Consider the following 14,910-nt stretch of genomic DNA (forward strand, 5'->3'; position numbering starts at 1 on the left):
TATCGCCCCATGCAGTAGGGAACCCCATCGTGGCAAAACCATTCACTATGTCCTGCACATTGCCCAGAGTCACTACTCTTCTTAGCAGAAGTTGATTAATGGCCCTGCACACTTGGATCACAACTGCTTCCACGGTGAATTTACCAACTCCAAATTGATTCTCTACTGTCTGGTAGCAGTCTGGCATTGCTATCTTCCACAGAGTAACCGCCACTTGCTTCTCCACTTCAGAAGAGGTCTCATTTTAGTGTTCTGTGCTTCAGGGCTGGGAAAAGCTCTGCACAAAATTTCGCATTCGAAAGTTCTGCAGCCACTGCTCATCATCCCATAACTGCATAAGGATGCTATCCCACAAGTCAGTGCTCATTTCCCAGGACCAGAAACGGCATTCCACCAAGTTCAGCTGCTGCATGACTGCCAGCAGCAATCGGGAATTGTTTTGTTCTATGACTTGCAGCAGGGCTGTTTGAAAGACATCACAAGGCATTGCATACCGTTCACAAAACCCCCTGTGACTAGTTGCACTGCAGCATAGCTACCCACGGTGCTCTGCTCTCTGCTTCGATGCAAGCGGGGCTAATGAGAATGCACTCCACTGACACAATGAGTATTGTGTAGACATACCTGACCAACTTAATTACTGCAGTGGCTGGATGTCGACTTAAATTTGGTCAATTTAGCTTTACAGTGTAGACATGCCCATAGTCTAAGTCAGGCATATGTGTTATTTACTTGTACTTGAGTATCCTATGCAGAAAAATTTCTTTAGATTTTACTGTGTTTGGAATGATGGTATATAAGAGCCCTGAGGCAAATTAGAAATATAACAATCAATAACTGAGTTTTATTAAGAGATTAAATTCAGATACAAGTACAAGCTGAAGAATAATGTGCTGATTTATTCCAGAACACTACCTCCTACACAAAGCTTATTCAGCAGGGTACTGAGTGGGGCCAATACGGCCAGTGCTAGAATGGAATGATTTGATGAATAATGTATTTGATTATTTTTCCCCATCAGTCATCAAATAAAGCATTTGCAATTGTTTTCATTATTTGATTCAGCTCTGGTATTAGAAGAGTACACACTCAACCAATGAAACACAAGGTTTTCTGTGGTCACAATAATGATTTCTAGACATCTTCTGACTTAGCAACTTCTGAGAGATAACACCACTTTTGTGGGTGTCCCATATGCTACAGATTGATCATTTCTATTATTGGCTGAGAATGATGGGAAGGTGAGGGCACAGTTTTAGTGAAAAACATCACCACTTTCTCTCTTGAAATTTGCATTTATTAAAAATGAATTGAAATTCAAAAATATTTCTGCCCAGTCTCAAATTGATAGTCACCTAAATAATCAAACCACAAGAGACCATTTGAAACAACTCACAGTAATTGTCAAAGACACTGTCAATATCAGTATAATTAAATGTGTTGCACTAACCAGCTGGAAACCCCATGAGCCAGTTTGCTTTGGTGAGAGAATGTGCATGCATCCAGACTGTATTACTGAAAGTTCACAACAGCAAAAAGCTAAGCCTTCAGTGAGGCTCTCTCTCTCACTGACATAACTCATTTAATCACAGGGAAGTTAAAAGAAAATGTTGCCTTTACTCCTCTTTCAAGTTTGAAATAAACATGAACAAATTGTCTCACACACTGCCAAGCCTGTCTAAACAGATCTGTGCCCCTGGAAGAAAAGGGCTGATGCAAAATAGGAAAGACATAAATGGAATTAGATAAATGATGCCCCCGAGAATGTTGATTTTATTTTATGACTAAAATATTTCTAAGAAACTCAGTATTAAAAAAAGGAGTGGCTAACATTCCTTTGACCTGCAAGACAGACAGTGTGTAACATAAACGTCATTAAAAAGTACAATTGTACTTGAAAGATAGTTTTAACCCATCACATTTTAGCTAGGATGAACTGTACATAACATAATCCGCTGATCCCTTCCCATGCCAGTTCACAGAGGATATGAGTTGTTACTCTCTCTCACTACAGAGGCCTGGCTCTTTAGCATGGTATATTGAAAACTGTGTTAAAATTGTGCTCTCTCACTGTAAATGCTCAGGGGTTTTCCTTGTCCTGCTTGCAGGCAGGAGGTTCTCTAGGGAAGTGTGCCATCAGAGTCATTCTATAGACAGGAGCGAAGAGCAGGGAGCAGCCTGCTTTGTGCATCTCTGCCTTTGAGTTCTTGTGTGTTATCATTCTGAATTCTGAGAAATAATACAATTCTATGTTACAACCTTCCAGCAAGAACAGATTATGTTTTTCTCAGACTCACCTGTTTGTATGCCATGAAACGTAACATTTACTCAAGCTTTAGCAGCTCATGGTATTAGTGCTGGAGGCCCTCAGTTCACTGCCCCGTGTAACTGGGGCCAAGAGAATGGCCAGCACAATAACAAAGATAAAACATCAGTTTGATGATGTCAGAAACCATGATGGGGATGGTCAGGCCTAGTCGTTGGAGCTGTGGCAGTCAGGTCTAGTGGTCAGAGTCAGAAGCAGAGCTAGAATCAGGCGTTCAGAGAGGGGTTGGAGCAAGGCTGGAGTGAGAGCCAGACTGGAACAGGTGAAGGCTTGGGGAGTCTTTTACCACTGTGAGCCAGGAAAGAGTTGCAAGCCCTGCAGTGACATTGAATAGACTGGCCTGCTGTTCCTCCTGTGAGGCTTATATACCTGCTCTGAGAGTCACCAGATCAGTTCCTGGCTTGGGGACTGGCTGGAGCCCAGCATAGGAGCAACTCATCACTTTGCAGCATAAGCAAGTTTCATGTCATCAACAGACAACATGTAAAAACAAAGACTTTTGGTTGCTATAATCCAAACTGAATTATTCTCACCTCGTTATCATCGTCTTGTATTTAGTGCACACCATTCTCTTGCCTGGATGAAACACTGCTAATCATTTCAGCACTTTACATTTTTGAAATGTAACCTAGGATCTTCTTTCCTAGTTCTTAAACATTCCACTTAAATTGTTTCTATAGCTGGACATGCTTAGGTGCAAATGACATGGAGGATGTATTTAAAAGGGCGCCTTTCTCGTAAGCACATGCAAGGCTGAGCACCTTACATGATCTGGGTTTTTCCATATAACCCAGCACAGGGAAATCAGTCTTATCATAGGTCTTGAAGGAAACATGCTTGCATCTGAAACCTGAGAGGTTCCAATACCTTTATTTTCTTGCATGATCTTGATTTTATGCTAATAGTTTGTCTGGTATATTTGCATTGATGATGTAAGTGGGAGCATGGGGGAAGCAATCTCTGTATCTCTTGTGTACCTATACAGGTGTTAGCCACAAGTTGGCCCTAAATGTCTATACAGTATCTGAGGGACTGCAGTTAATTTCTATTCTAAGGGCCCAATAATTCAAGCCTTACTCACACTGGAAAGAAGTTACACTCATGAGTAGTGCAAGAGAATACACTGGTTTGTTGGATATTACTATGAGGTATCTGGAAATGAATGCTAACTTTCTGATGGCAGCCACTGCATTTGATACCTGAACATCTGAATTTTAGTCTGTTTTCTCTCTAATTCTCGTATATATTTTAATAAATACTATTTCAGTTTTTGTTATTTTTCAATTATAGTTTTCCTTTTTAATGCTCTGCTATTGAATACAGTCTGTTGTCATCACATTTTTTGTCTATGCCTCCAGTTCCAGTATCAGAAAAATCAAAGCCAGAACTCTGACGCATCCATCATACAATCAGCAAAATTAGGCTACGCCAGTTGGTTTAACTGGCAACTTTTGCACATACAAAACAGAGCAACTCGATTTTAATAGTCTAAAACCTCCAAAATGGATCATAATACAAAATCTATTGCTCATCAAGTGGCATAGCAGACAAGGAGTGCCATATGCTTTCAGTTACATTTGTGTTGTTTATCTTTAATGCTAAACCCTAATGTAATACACTTTCTATTATTCTGTCATGTCAATCTTTTTTATGTGTAAGGGATTCAGGAAAACAACACAATACTGGTTTCAAGAGCCACAAGCCAATGCAGGCTCTACTAAACCCAGGCCAGCTGAGAGCTGTGGAGTAGTAAATTGCAATTTTTCATGCATGAATTAGAGAGAGTACACTCAGTATGTAATTCTCCCAAAATACCTGTTTATACAGACACTTATAAGCCTGAGGCTAAAAGTTTAGGCCAGCTCAAAAGCAAATCAGGGATAAGAAATTCAATGTGCTAATGCATCCATGTAAAACTTAAGTCTCACTTATAGTGTAGTGCACTTACTGCAGTACATATAAACAATGAATTATTGCCAGTAAGAACTGGGGATTCATTAACACAGGATAAATATATCATTGATTACAAGTGGAAACAAATGAGAGGGCATACATGCCAAGGCTTTCTCCATGGCTACAAAAACAAATTTCTAGGATTTAAACATATAAAAACAAGAGCTCTATCTGGCAAATACTCTTTTCACATGGTTCCCGGTAACTGCTACGAGATTGTATTTCTGTTCTTCATCTTACTATCTGCTGTTCCCACCTGGGTGTTCTGTACTCTGATTTCTAAACAGGATAATGTGAAAAGCAATAAAAGGCACTACTGAATTCCCTTGTGGAAGTGGGGGTAAACTTTTAAAAAAAGAAGAAAGATTTAATTGTGGACTGGTAAACTATCTTGAGATTGAAGAAAAAATTTAAGAGATTTATCAGTCCAAATGAATTCTTTTTTCATTTTTAGGAATTATCTTCTCCTAAAAGGGGAGTTATAACTTAGACTTCTCTATCTCTAAACCATATTCCCATGTTTGTTCATTCAAGGCTCACTTTAGTCCTTTTGGTCATGAGATTGCATTGCGAGTTCAAGTTCAGCTGATAGTCCTTTTCATAGTCACTACTTCCCAGGATCGAGACCTCCATCCTGCAAGGATAGCCTGCATTCTTCGTTCCCAGATTTATGACTTTAGATTTGGCCATACTGAAACACAAATTGTTTGCTTTCTCCCAGCTTACCATGTGATCCAGATCACTCTGTATCAGTGACCTACCCTTTTCATTTTTAACGACTCCCCCAGTCTTTGTCATCTGCAAACTTCATCAATAATAATTTTATGATTTCTTCCAGGTCACTGATAAAATGTTAAATAGTGTAGGTCCAAGAATCAACCTCTACGGGACACCACTATAAACAGCCCCCCAGATGATTCGCCCTTTACAATTACATTTTGACACTTAACAGCCAGTATTTAAATCAATTTAATGTGTCTCATGTTGAATTTTTATCCTTCTAGTTTCTTAATCAAAATGTTGTATGGTACTAAGTCAAATGCCTTACACGAGTATTACATCAACCCAGTTACCTTTATCAAACAAACTTGTAATCTTAACAAAAAAGGACACCAAGTTAGTTTGATAAGATCTATTTTCCATACACCCACGTTGTTTGACATTAATTATATTACCCCCTTTCATTCTTTATTTATCAGATCCTGTATCAGCCATTCCATTATTTTGCTGGTATCAATTTCACAGGCCTATAATTAATCAGGTCATCCCATTCACCCTTTTAAAACATTGGCAGAATATTATTTTTCTTCCAGTCCTCTGGAACTTCCCCAGTGTACCAAGACTTATTGAAAATCAACATCAATACTCCAGAGAGCTCCACGGTCATCTCTTTTAAAATTATTGGATGCTAGTTATTCATTCCTGCTGATTAATAATGTCTAACATTAGTAGCTGCTTTTAACATCTTCCTTGGCTGGAATGGAAAGTATTTCATCATCATCATATCATATGAATACATTATCTGGTTTTTTACCAATACTGAACAAAAATATTTATTGAACACTTCTATTTTCCCCCCTTTATTATTGACAATTCTACCATTTCCCTATAGTAATGGACCAATGCCATTGTTAGGATTCCTTTGGTTCCTAATGTACTTTAAAAACCCCTTCTTGTCCTTAGCTCTGCTAGTTATAGATATGTCCTTGGGTCCTATTGCTTCTTTTACCAATTTACCACAGTTTCTACATTCTAATTTATATATAATGCTACCCACTTCCTCTTTTTCAATATTTATAGATTTTGTTCACTTTTTATAGCTGCATTAATTTCCCCTTTAACCCAGGTGTGGTTTCTTAACCAATGTAAAATTTTTTCTTGACTTATCCCTGATATAGTCTATAGTTTTTTTCCATAAGGGGTAGGATTTTTCAGAAACATGAAGCTTTGGAAATGTTTCTAATAGACAGAATTAATGAATAGCAGAAATAAAATGCTTTATATTAAAGGATATCAGAATAACAAGATCAACCAGCAAGCACTATTCAAATGAACTATGCTTTGTCATATAACCAATTAATTTTAATTTAAAATATTAATTCAAATTAATTACATTCACTATATTTCCTATTTTCCTTATACTCTGGTCTGTTCATCTATCTAGTAAAGTCACTTAAAATGTGTTTGCACAAGGTTTGAAGTATGAGAATCGACTCTTGTCCTGGCTTTATAGTGGAATCCTCTTGTAGCCAAAGCTAGGAATATTAATAGAGCTTTTAATAATCCACTGGCTGAATTGCCTTTTTAACCAGAAAAACCTGACCTTTAAATGAAAACATCCTCAAATTGTTTTATCTCAGATTTCCATATCATTGCCCTCTACGCTGCATACAAAGTAGATTATTAGTTTAAAAAAGCACATAGATGTTTACTGAAGAATGAGCATAACAATTAAAAAAAAAACCAAAAATATACAATGAACCCACTAAAAGAGATATGGATGCATTGCTATTATAGACAGATCTTGTTTGGTGGATTTATTACTTTCATTCTAAGCTCATTAAGAAACAGTCCAGGAAAGGGCGAAGGTCTTAATTATATTTAATAGGCATAGCCAACATTTAACAGTGTGTGTTTTTAATTTCACTGAGATATGGATAACTTGTAACATTAGCTGTTTTTCTATTTTGGAAGGACAAACTATTTGCCTCGTACATATAGCTAAATAAGGCAACCTACATAAATGAGTAATATCATTTGCAAAAGACAGCATTTTAATCCAACTCTCTGGAAATGCATGTAGATAGCTAGTCATTTACTAAATACAGTATTACCAGTTTACAAATACAGATGCTGATCCAGATAGAACAGGTGGCAATAACAAACCCCATCTGCCATCATATAGTTTGTGGCTGCAGGTAAATTGCAGTGATCTGCTGAATCTTGGAATTATACCATTTCAAAAAGTTTTGTGTGCATCTCTGTATCTGTGTGCATGTGTGTGGTGGTTTTTTTTCTTCTTCATGTGATGACTGCAATAATTTAATTTATAAAAAAGCAACTTTTTGTGAGTCCAAAATGGTGGCCGAACAGTCTGGCAGATAATAAAACTTGTTTCATGTTGGAACATCACAGCTGAATTTTGTATGCCCAAATAGACAATATTCAGCTTGAGTGAGACAAAGTGGGTGAGGTAATATGTTTTACTGGATTAACTTCTGTTGGTGGACAGTACAAGCTTCTGAGCTACATGGAGCTCTTCATCAGGTCTGGGGAAGGAAGCAGAGTGTCTGAGACATTCTGAACGCTCACACTGTTTGCTTTCCCAGACCCGAAGAAGGACTCTGTGTAGTTCAAAAGCTTGTACCTTCCATCAACAGCAATTTATTCTGGGACCAAAATGGCTACAACAACAGTGCAAACAATATTCAACTTGGCTGCCATAGCATGCAAATATACAGACAGACTAACCTGGCACAAAATGTTTGACATTTTAAAGTGTCTGGTTAAACAGAAGATGTTAAAGGAGACCTGCAAGATAATAAGAACCTCCAAGTCCTACAGAGATCAATGCTCAGATTTGAGAATGCTCAGAACCTCTTGGGAGGTACATAGCACCTTGCAGGATCTGTCCCAAATTTAGGAAAGATCAATCATAGATGTTAGGAGGGGAGAATTAACCACTGATGCTAGTCCTCCCTTACCACTGTAGGTAAGAGCTACTCTTCTCACCTTAGAATCTGAAGATGAGGAGTCACCACAAACCGTTGACACAAATACTGTATAGTTTTTATATTTTATAATTACATATAATTTATTCTTTCTTTCATGCATATACACAGACAAATGCACTATTCTGTTTTCACTTAATATTAACATATAGAACTATCAATTCATCTGGTAAAGAAGAAGGGTTATATAGTACACGCCTATTCGTACCTTTCAAAGAACCAATATATTGCTACTTTAATTTGTTTTGTTTACTTTATGCTTTGGGAAAGTTTGGGATTTGACAGGAAAATGATACATATGTCTAGGGTGCCCAGGCAACATTTACACACACAAAATATTGCATGTTTTCTTTACCTTAAGGATATAGGGCTGACTTTTTTACCTTGATATATTTAGGTGCAAAGAAATGTCCATTTTATCTAAAGTTTGCAACCAAAATGTGCATGTTCCTTCCTACCCTTCATTATGTTTAGTCTACTTACTGACGAATCACTGCAGCAAGTGTAAATTATGTATGAAATTTAAAAACTTCCTCCCCAGTATGGAGAGAGAATGCAGAGACTGAGTGCTGTGCAATCAGTGCAGTGCTATTTGCTAAGATTCAGCTCAGGCATATCTCAAAAAACTCCCCAGAAGCATAGGTGTTATGGACTGTAAACAAACAAACAGAATACCACATGCTCTTATTTATTTATTTCTTTTTCTGGTCCATCTCCTGTTCTCAGGTGTTATCCCTAAATAGCCACAGAGAAATTCTCCCAAACCAAATTACCTACAAAACTACCTAATATACTTTGAGCCACATTCTGGCTACATCTACACTGACGGTGGCAAATTCACTGCTGTCAGATCCATTTCTCTGGATCAACTGAGCGGTCAGGAAAGACCTGCTCAGTTGATCCAGAAATCAATGTATTAAGACCACCTTCTCAAGTGGCATAGTGCTGCATCGACGGGAACATGGTTCCCGTCGGCGCAGTGCAGTGAAGATGGCGCACAGAAGAGAAACAGAGAAGTTGACGGGAGTTACACAAGTTTTTTGCGTAGCTTGCGTAACTCCGGTCGACTGCTGCCGAATCTCGGAGGTAAGTGAAGACAAGACCTCTGATTTCTTATTGTACCTTATTCCACAAATGGTTCTGTTGAAATCAATGAGACTTTATGCAGATAAAGGTACTGCTCAGCATGAGAATGGCTGGCCTTTTACTGTTAAAAATAGACTCTCTGAACAAATTTAAGAAGCTCCTCTATTTCAGAAATTACTTTTAATTTCCTACCCAATACTGTGGATGTTACTTACTTGTATCAATAACATGCACATAATGACCATTGCTGCTGAAAAGAGAGATTAGATGACAGGAAATGTCTTCTAAAATGAGCAAGACTGTTGTGAGCGGCTGCTTCTACAGGTCTGTTCTGAGCAGTTGATATTACAAGTGATAGATGGGTGGTTCCAAGGAATTAATACTGCAATAGAGATTATATATGAGAGAAAAAGTCTTAAAATGGTAGAGTTCACATTTAATTATTAATAACAGAACCTTTCATAGTAGGACCTTAGGTCCCAATTCCGTGAGCTACTTAAGCACATGTCTAACTTTAAGCACATTTGTGGTGCCACCAAAGTCAACAAGATCACATAGGGCCTTAAGTCGCTTAAGGAATGTCAATACAAAATTTCAATATCCAAACAAAACTTTCAACTTTTAGACTGTAACTTACTTTGTAGGATTGTTAAACCCCAACTGGCATTTACTGTACTCTTGAAAAATGAACAGCATTAAAAAATATCCTGAAAAATCATTTCTAGGATTGTCTCCTTGACACTGGATGATGTCAACAGATTAATGTATGTTATGGATTCCCAATTATTTTGCTAACACAATCCCATTTTAATGAAGTATTTCCTGCTGGGACCACAGACAGCATGGAGTCACACCTCTGCACACCGTGATCTCGCTTGCACCGAGTGTGCGAGATCATGCCACATGGAAGATGCCATTCTGTAGAGCAAAATGGCATCCGCACACTAAGAATCCCTGTTTGGGGAACCATAGCTTGGGAACCACTGATGTATGTAGAAAAGGTACTGATCGTAAAGTCTGATCTATGAAGATGGGCTTCTGTGCCTCTGCAGGATCCAGGAATTTAAATGGGGCTCTGAATCCATGTAAGGGTCTGTCTGCACAAATCAGATAGCACAGTGGTCCCCAAACTTTTTCCATCATGCTACCAACCCCACGCCCCCAGGAACCACAGCTGGGAGCCAAGATCCAGGGTTGGGAGCCAGAAGATGAGTTGAAGTTGAGACCTGAGGCTGGAGTTGGAGCTGTGGCTCAGGTTTGGGGAGGGGCTGAAGCAGGGATGGGGGCAGAGTGAGGTTGGGTGGTGTTTCCTCCCTGCCCATCATGGGGCTGGTCCAAGCCACACTGCGTCCCCCGACTGTTCCTCTGTGCACCCCTAGGGGGGCCCACCCCAAAGTTTGGTGACCACTGAGATAACAGAATCAGGGATATTTAAGACATGAAGAAAACTTAATTATGTGTGCTAATATCCATAAAAATAAAATATATCAGAACCCCAATCTGCTAAAAAAAAAAAACCTCAATGGAAAGTTCATTAAAACACCTGGCCTAATAGGTACTGTGCTCTAAGGTTCACTATATTCAATCTCTGGTGGATTACTGATGTGAGCAGGTAGTAGAGCTATGGTCACATCATCAAAGCTGAAGCCATGGAAAGCTTCACTTAGCACTGTATTTAGGTATCAGTTATCTAATCCTTTCCACTAGATTTCCTTGATTGAATGAGTGGTCTCAGAATATTAATTTATTACAGTTTAGTTTTCATGTGACTTTTCTTGTGTATTTTGTTAGTTTATGTTGGATGATCTTAAAATTACTGTAATTACATCAAATGTGTGATTTGGTTGAATTAGTTCTTGGCATAATTATTGTAAAGATGTCATTAGAACAAGTGATTATTCTGGACAAGACACTGCTCTGTACAGTGACTCTGCATCAATGCCTCTCTGATATGTAAGTAACCTTGTAAATGACTTTAAACATATGTTTATTCTAATCCTATCATTTTCCAATCTGCATCCCAACTCTTTCCCATACAACAGTTATTTCTCTTTTCTTCTGAAAATCTTCTTTCTATCCAACTGTCCACCCATTCGGACTTAAACTCTGACTCTGATCACTACTCGATTTCATACAGTCAGCTCATGTTCCAAGCCTCAAGATAGCAACATGCTTTCTTTGTTCTCCCATGTTTCTTTTTCCATCTATCAGTTTAAAGGTTTCTGTCCAACCCAAATCAGAGATGCCTCAGAATATCCCTTAGACTCATCAAATCCTAGTAACTACATGAGCTGAACCCAGCAGCTGACCCAGTACAGACTTACCAGGATATTGGCAAAATATTCAATAATGGGTGAAATTCTATGGCCTGTGTTTTACAGGAGGTTGGACTAGATGAGCTAATAACGTCTTCTGGTCTTAAACTCTATGAACATATGAAAGGTTGGTAGCCTGAGCATCTGAAAGAGCAGGGGATACTTAGCCTGTCCCATAATTTTAGAAAATATTAGGATTCAGTTGAAGGCAGACCTATTTTCCATAGCAGTTTCCCTAAAAGAGAGGTATGTCTGTTTCCTGCTAAATTACATATATAAGACTGCCTCCCAAAATATATATATAGGAGTAATAATGGGAATATTGACATAGACTAAACAAGTGCAGTACAAATAGCACTGTTTATAATTATGGAATTTTTTTAGAAATGGAAACCTTTCTCCTTAGATAAAATTTGGTTAATCCATAAAACAGGAAGAATGTGTGAAGACAGGAAGATAACATACTACGGAAGATGAATTATTACTATACTCTTGAAAAAGTAATAGCATTCATCAGACTCATTTTAGTCCTTGGTGAGGCATTGATATGTATAGTATATAAAAATAAGGTTTATAAAGGGAATGAATAGAAACAACTGGAAATAACCTCTATCTTTCAACACTATGCATTCTGAACATTGGTAGATGAAAATGACATGGCTGACCTTAAAACATAACACTCCTGTTTATAGATCAGACTGTTTGTGTTAGAAATGTCAGTCAAGTATGGAATGAATATATTTCAGCAGCTGTGAAATTCGATTAAAATTTATTGCAGTCTCACTCTTTCCCAAAGTCTGAATGAATTTAAATGGTCAACTACCTACGAAATTGTGATTTTGTTTGTTAATTGTTCATGATCTTTATCACTAGGGAAACTATTCTTGCTTTGTTTTGAAGTAGACGGGTAACTCTCTGCTTAACAACATTACATCTTCATATTTTGAGGCAATTTTTAAAGCCCCTTTTACAGTAAGAATTCAGATTAAATTTACTAATAAACTTTATATTTAGTATTCCATGCTGAGAATGAAGTTCTTAAAGTATTTTCAGTGCGTATTACAGGACTCTGGATAGAGAAGCACTTAGAAGCTACTACTTCCATTAAATTGGATTCCTACCTCAGGCAGTTTGAAAACTGGAGTGTCTTTCAAAAGAGAGCAGATAGGAACGCATTTAATTATTTTCCCCAAACCATGTATGGTAAAGGTGGATATACTAAATGAGCTAAAAGATGAGGTATGCTATGGTGTTGTTAATTATTATTTATTTTACACATTAAGTAATAAACAGTCCTTCTCTGCAAGTACTTACCATCTTAAAAAAAAAAAGCAAAGCTTTAAAAAAAAGGCAGCTTGTTTAATGAAGGAAGGCATCAACATTACTTCTTTACTGTAATATATAAAACAGTCAGTTTGAGGTTGTATTTGTTTGCAATGACAATACATTTAGGACCAATTTGTTATCTTAATATGATATTTTTCCCCTTAAGTCACATCAGTATAGTTACACTTCACTGTTGGATCCTGATTTTCAGCTGGGACCAAACCTACTCTCCCATTTACAACTACAATTTTGAAAGCATAAAAAAATGTGCATGCAATTTTGCAGTGCAGTCACTTTTTATTATACTGGTATCATTTAGATATCTAACTTTCTAATTGTGCCCACATTGATGATGCTGTACTTTGATGACTAAGTGACATCAATTGAACTCTCTGTTATTTGCACTTCCAAATTGTGGACTAAACAGGAAGGCTGGATTTAAAAATCTCATGCTTGCCATATACCCTTAAAGGGTATAATTTTAATCTTTATGACATTATTTCATAATCTGTTATCAGGATGAGAGAGAGGGGAGATCCATTTATGCTTTCATGAGATGACATCTTTATAGAAGTATAGGTTTGTTTGTTTTGCTATTATCACACTATCCTGTAGAAAACTATATTGTTTGTAGGTTGAAATAAATATTTATACTGGGTGTAGGCTGTCAGTATATACACAGTCAGATTAGCATGGAGCTGTGTAACAAAACTGCTCTGTTTCTCTCCCAGAATCAATATGTAGAAATGCTGCATTTCCTTGCATAGCCAAATCATATACATAAAATTGCCCAATCCTTAAGTACATTTTGAACATATCTATTTTTCTAAATTATAGACATTGTATTCCTGAAGACAACCAATACAGTGTATGGAGAATCTTAAACTACTGCAGTTTTAGTTTTGCATTTTGAACTACTCTCTAATTATTGTCCCAGAATCTTTTCCAATCCATTTGTGTTTCTCATATCTTTTTCACATATTATTTTTCAGATGTTGAAAGCAATTTTTTAAAAAATATTCTGCATACAATTATAGAATCCCCCCCCCCCCCCCAGGAGTCTCTTCCTTTAGGAGGGTGGGGGGATGAGACAGACCTCCTGCAATTTACTTTCTGGGAGGTAATCTAAATTTATGCCTAATATTCTCTACACATTTTGAGAGAGCTGGAACTAGTCCCAGAACTCCACTTTGTGGAATCATTGATGCAATTCAGAGAATGGTGTACATTATATCATTTCTCAGGATTGGTCAGTTATTTAAAAGAAAAAAATTGTAATAACAGATGTAGAGTCTAATATTGTATTATTAAAGATACTTATTTTTTCTTTCCCTCCTCCAACCTACTGAGCTATAATTTAAAGTTCTGCATGCACCTTGTTATAACTCAGTCTCTCTGATGTTAATGTTAATATTAATATTTTTCTCCTATTTTAATACATAGTATTCTAATCTTATAGAGAAGGGGCATGATATAGTAGTGAGAACATGGAAGCGTAAGGATTCCTGGGATCTATTCTCATCTCTGCCAACAGTTTTCTTTGTAAACTAGGGTAAGTTATTGGTGGTCTGATGGATCTCCCACTGAACTCAAAGAAAAGACTCCCATCGACTTCAATAGGAGGTGTATTATAGAATATTAGGGTTGGAAGGGACACCAGAAGGTCGTCTAATCCAACCCCCTGGCTCAATGCAGAACCAATCCCAACTAAATCTACACTAGATCTGACTCTCATTTTCATTGTGCTTCATTTTGCCCTCTTTCTAAATGGGTACCTACTTTGCAGTTGTACTGAAAAGTTCAAGATCCAAATCTGTCCTTTGGACAGAGTCCTTAGTAAGTGGCCCTAATTAATGAATTCTTGGACATCTGAAGTTGGAAGTTATTATACATGTGCAAAGCACAACTGTTGCTGCTCTTGTCAGATGGGAGCTTTGAGGCACAATAGAATTTGATCTAGGCTGAAGAATATGATGTTACACATTGCACTGCTGTAGTTTAAATCAAAATAATGTTTTAAAGAGAGGATTAAAGAGCACCATTTGGTTTTCTTTTTAGCACTTAGAGGAGAAAATGAGAGCACAGAAAGAGAGAGACTGAGCTGGGCCAAATATGCCCTTACTGAATATAAATTATAGGTGGGAATTATAACATGATGTTCAGTGATTACTCA

This window comes from Emydura macquarii, unplaced genomic scaffold (genome assembly GCF_026122565.2).
Source record: "Emydura macquarii macquarii isolate MOO-44397 ecotype Brisbane River unplaced genomic scaffold, CSIRO-AGI_Emac_v2 contig_1253, whole genome shotgun sequence".
NCBI classification, from domain to species: Eukaryota; Metazoa; Chordata; order Testudines; family Chelidae; genus Emydura; species Emydura macquarii.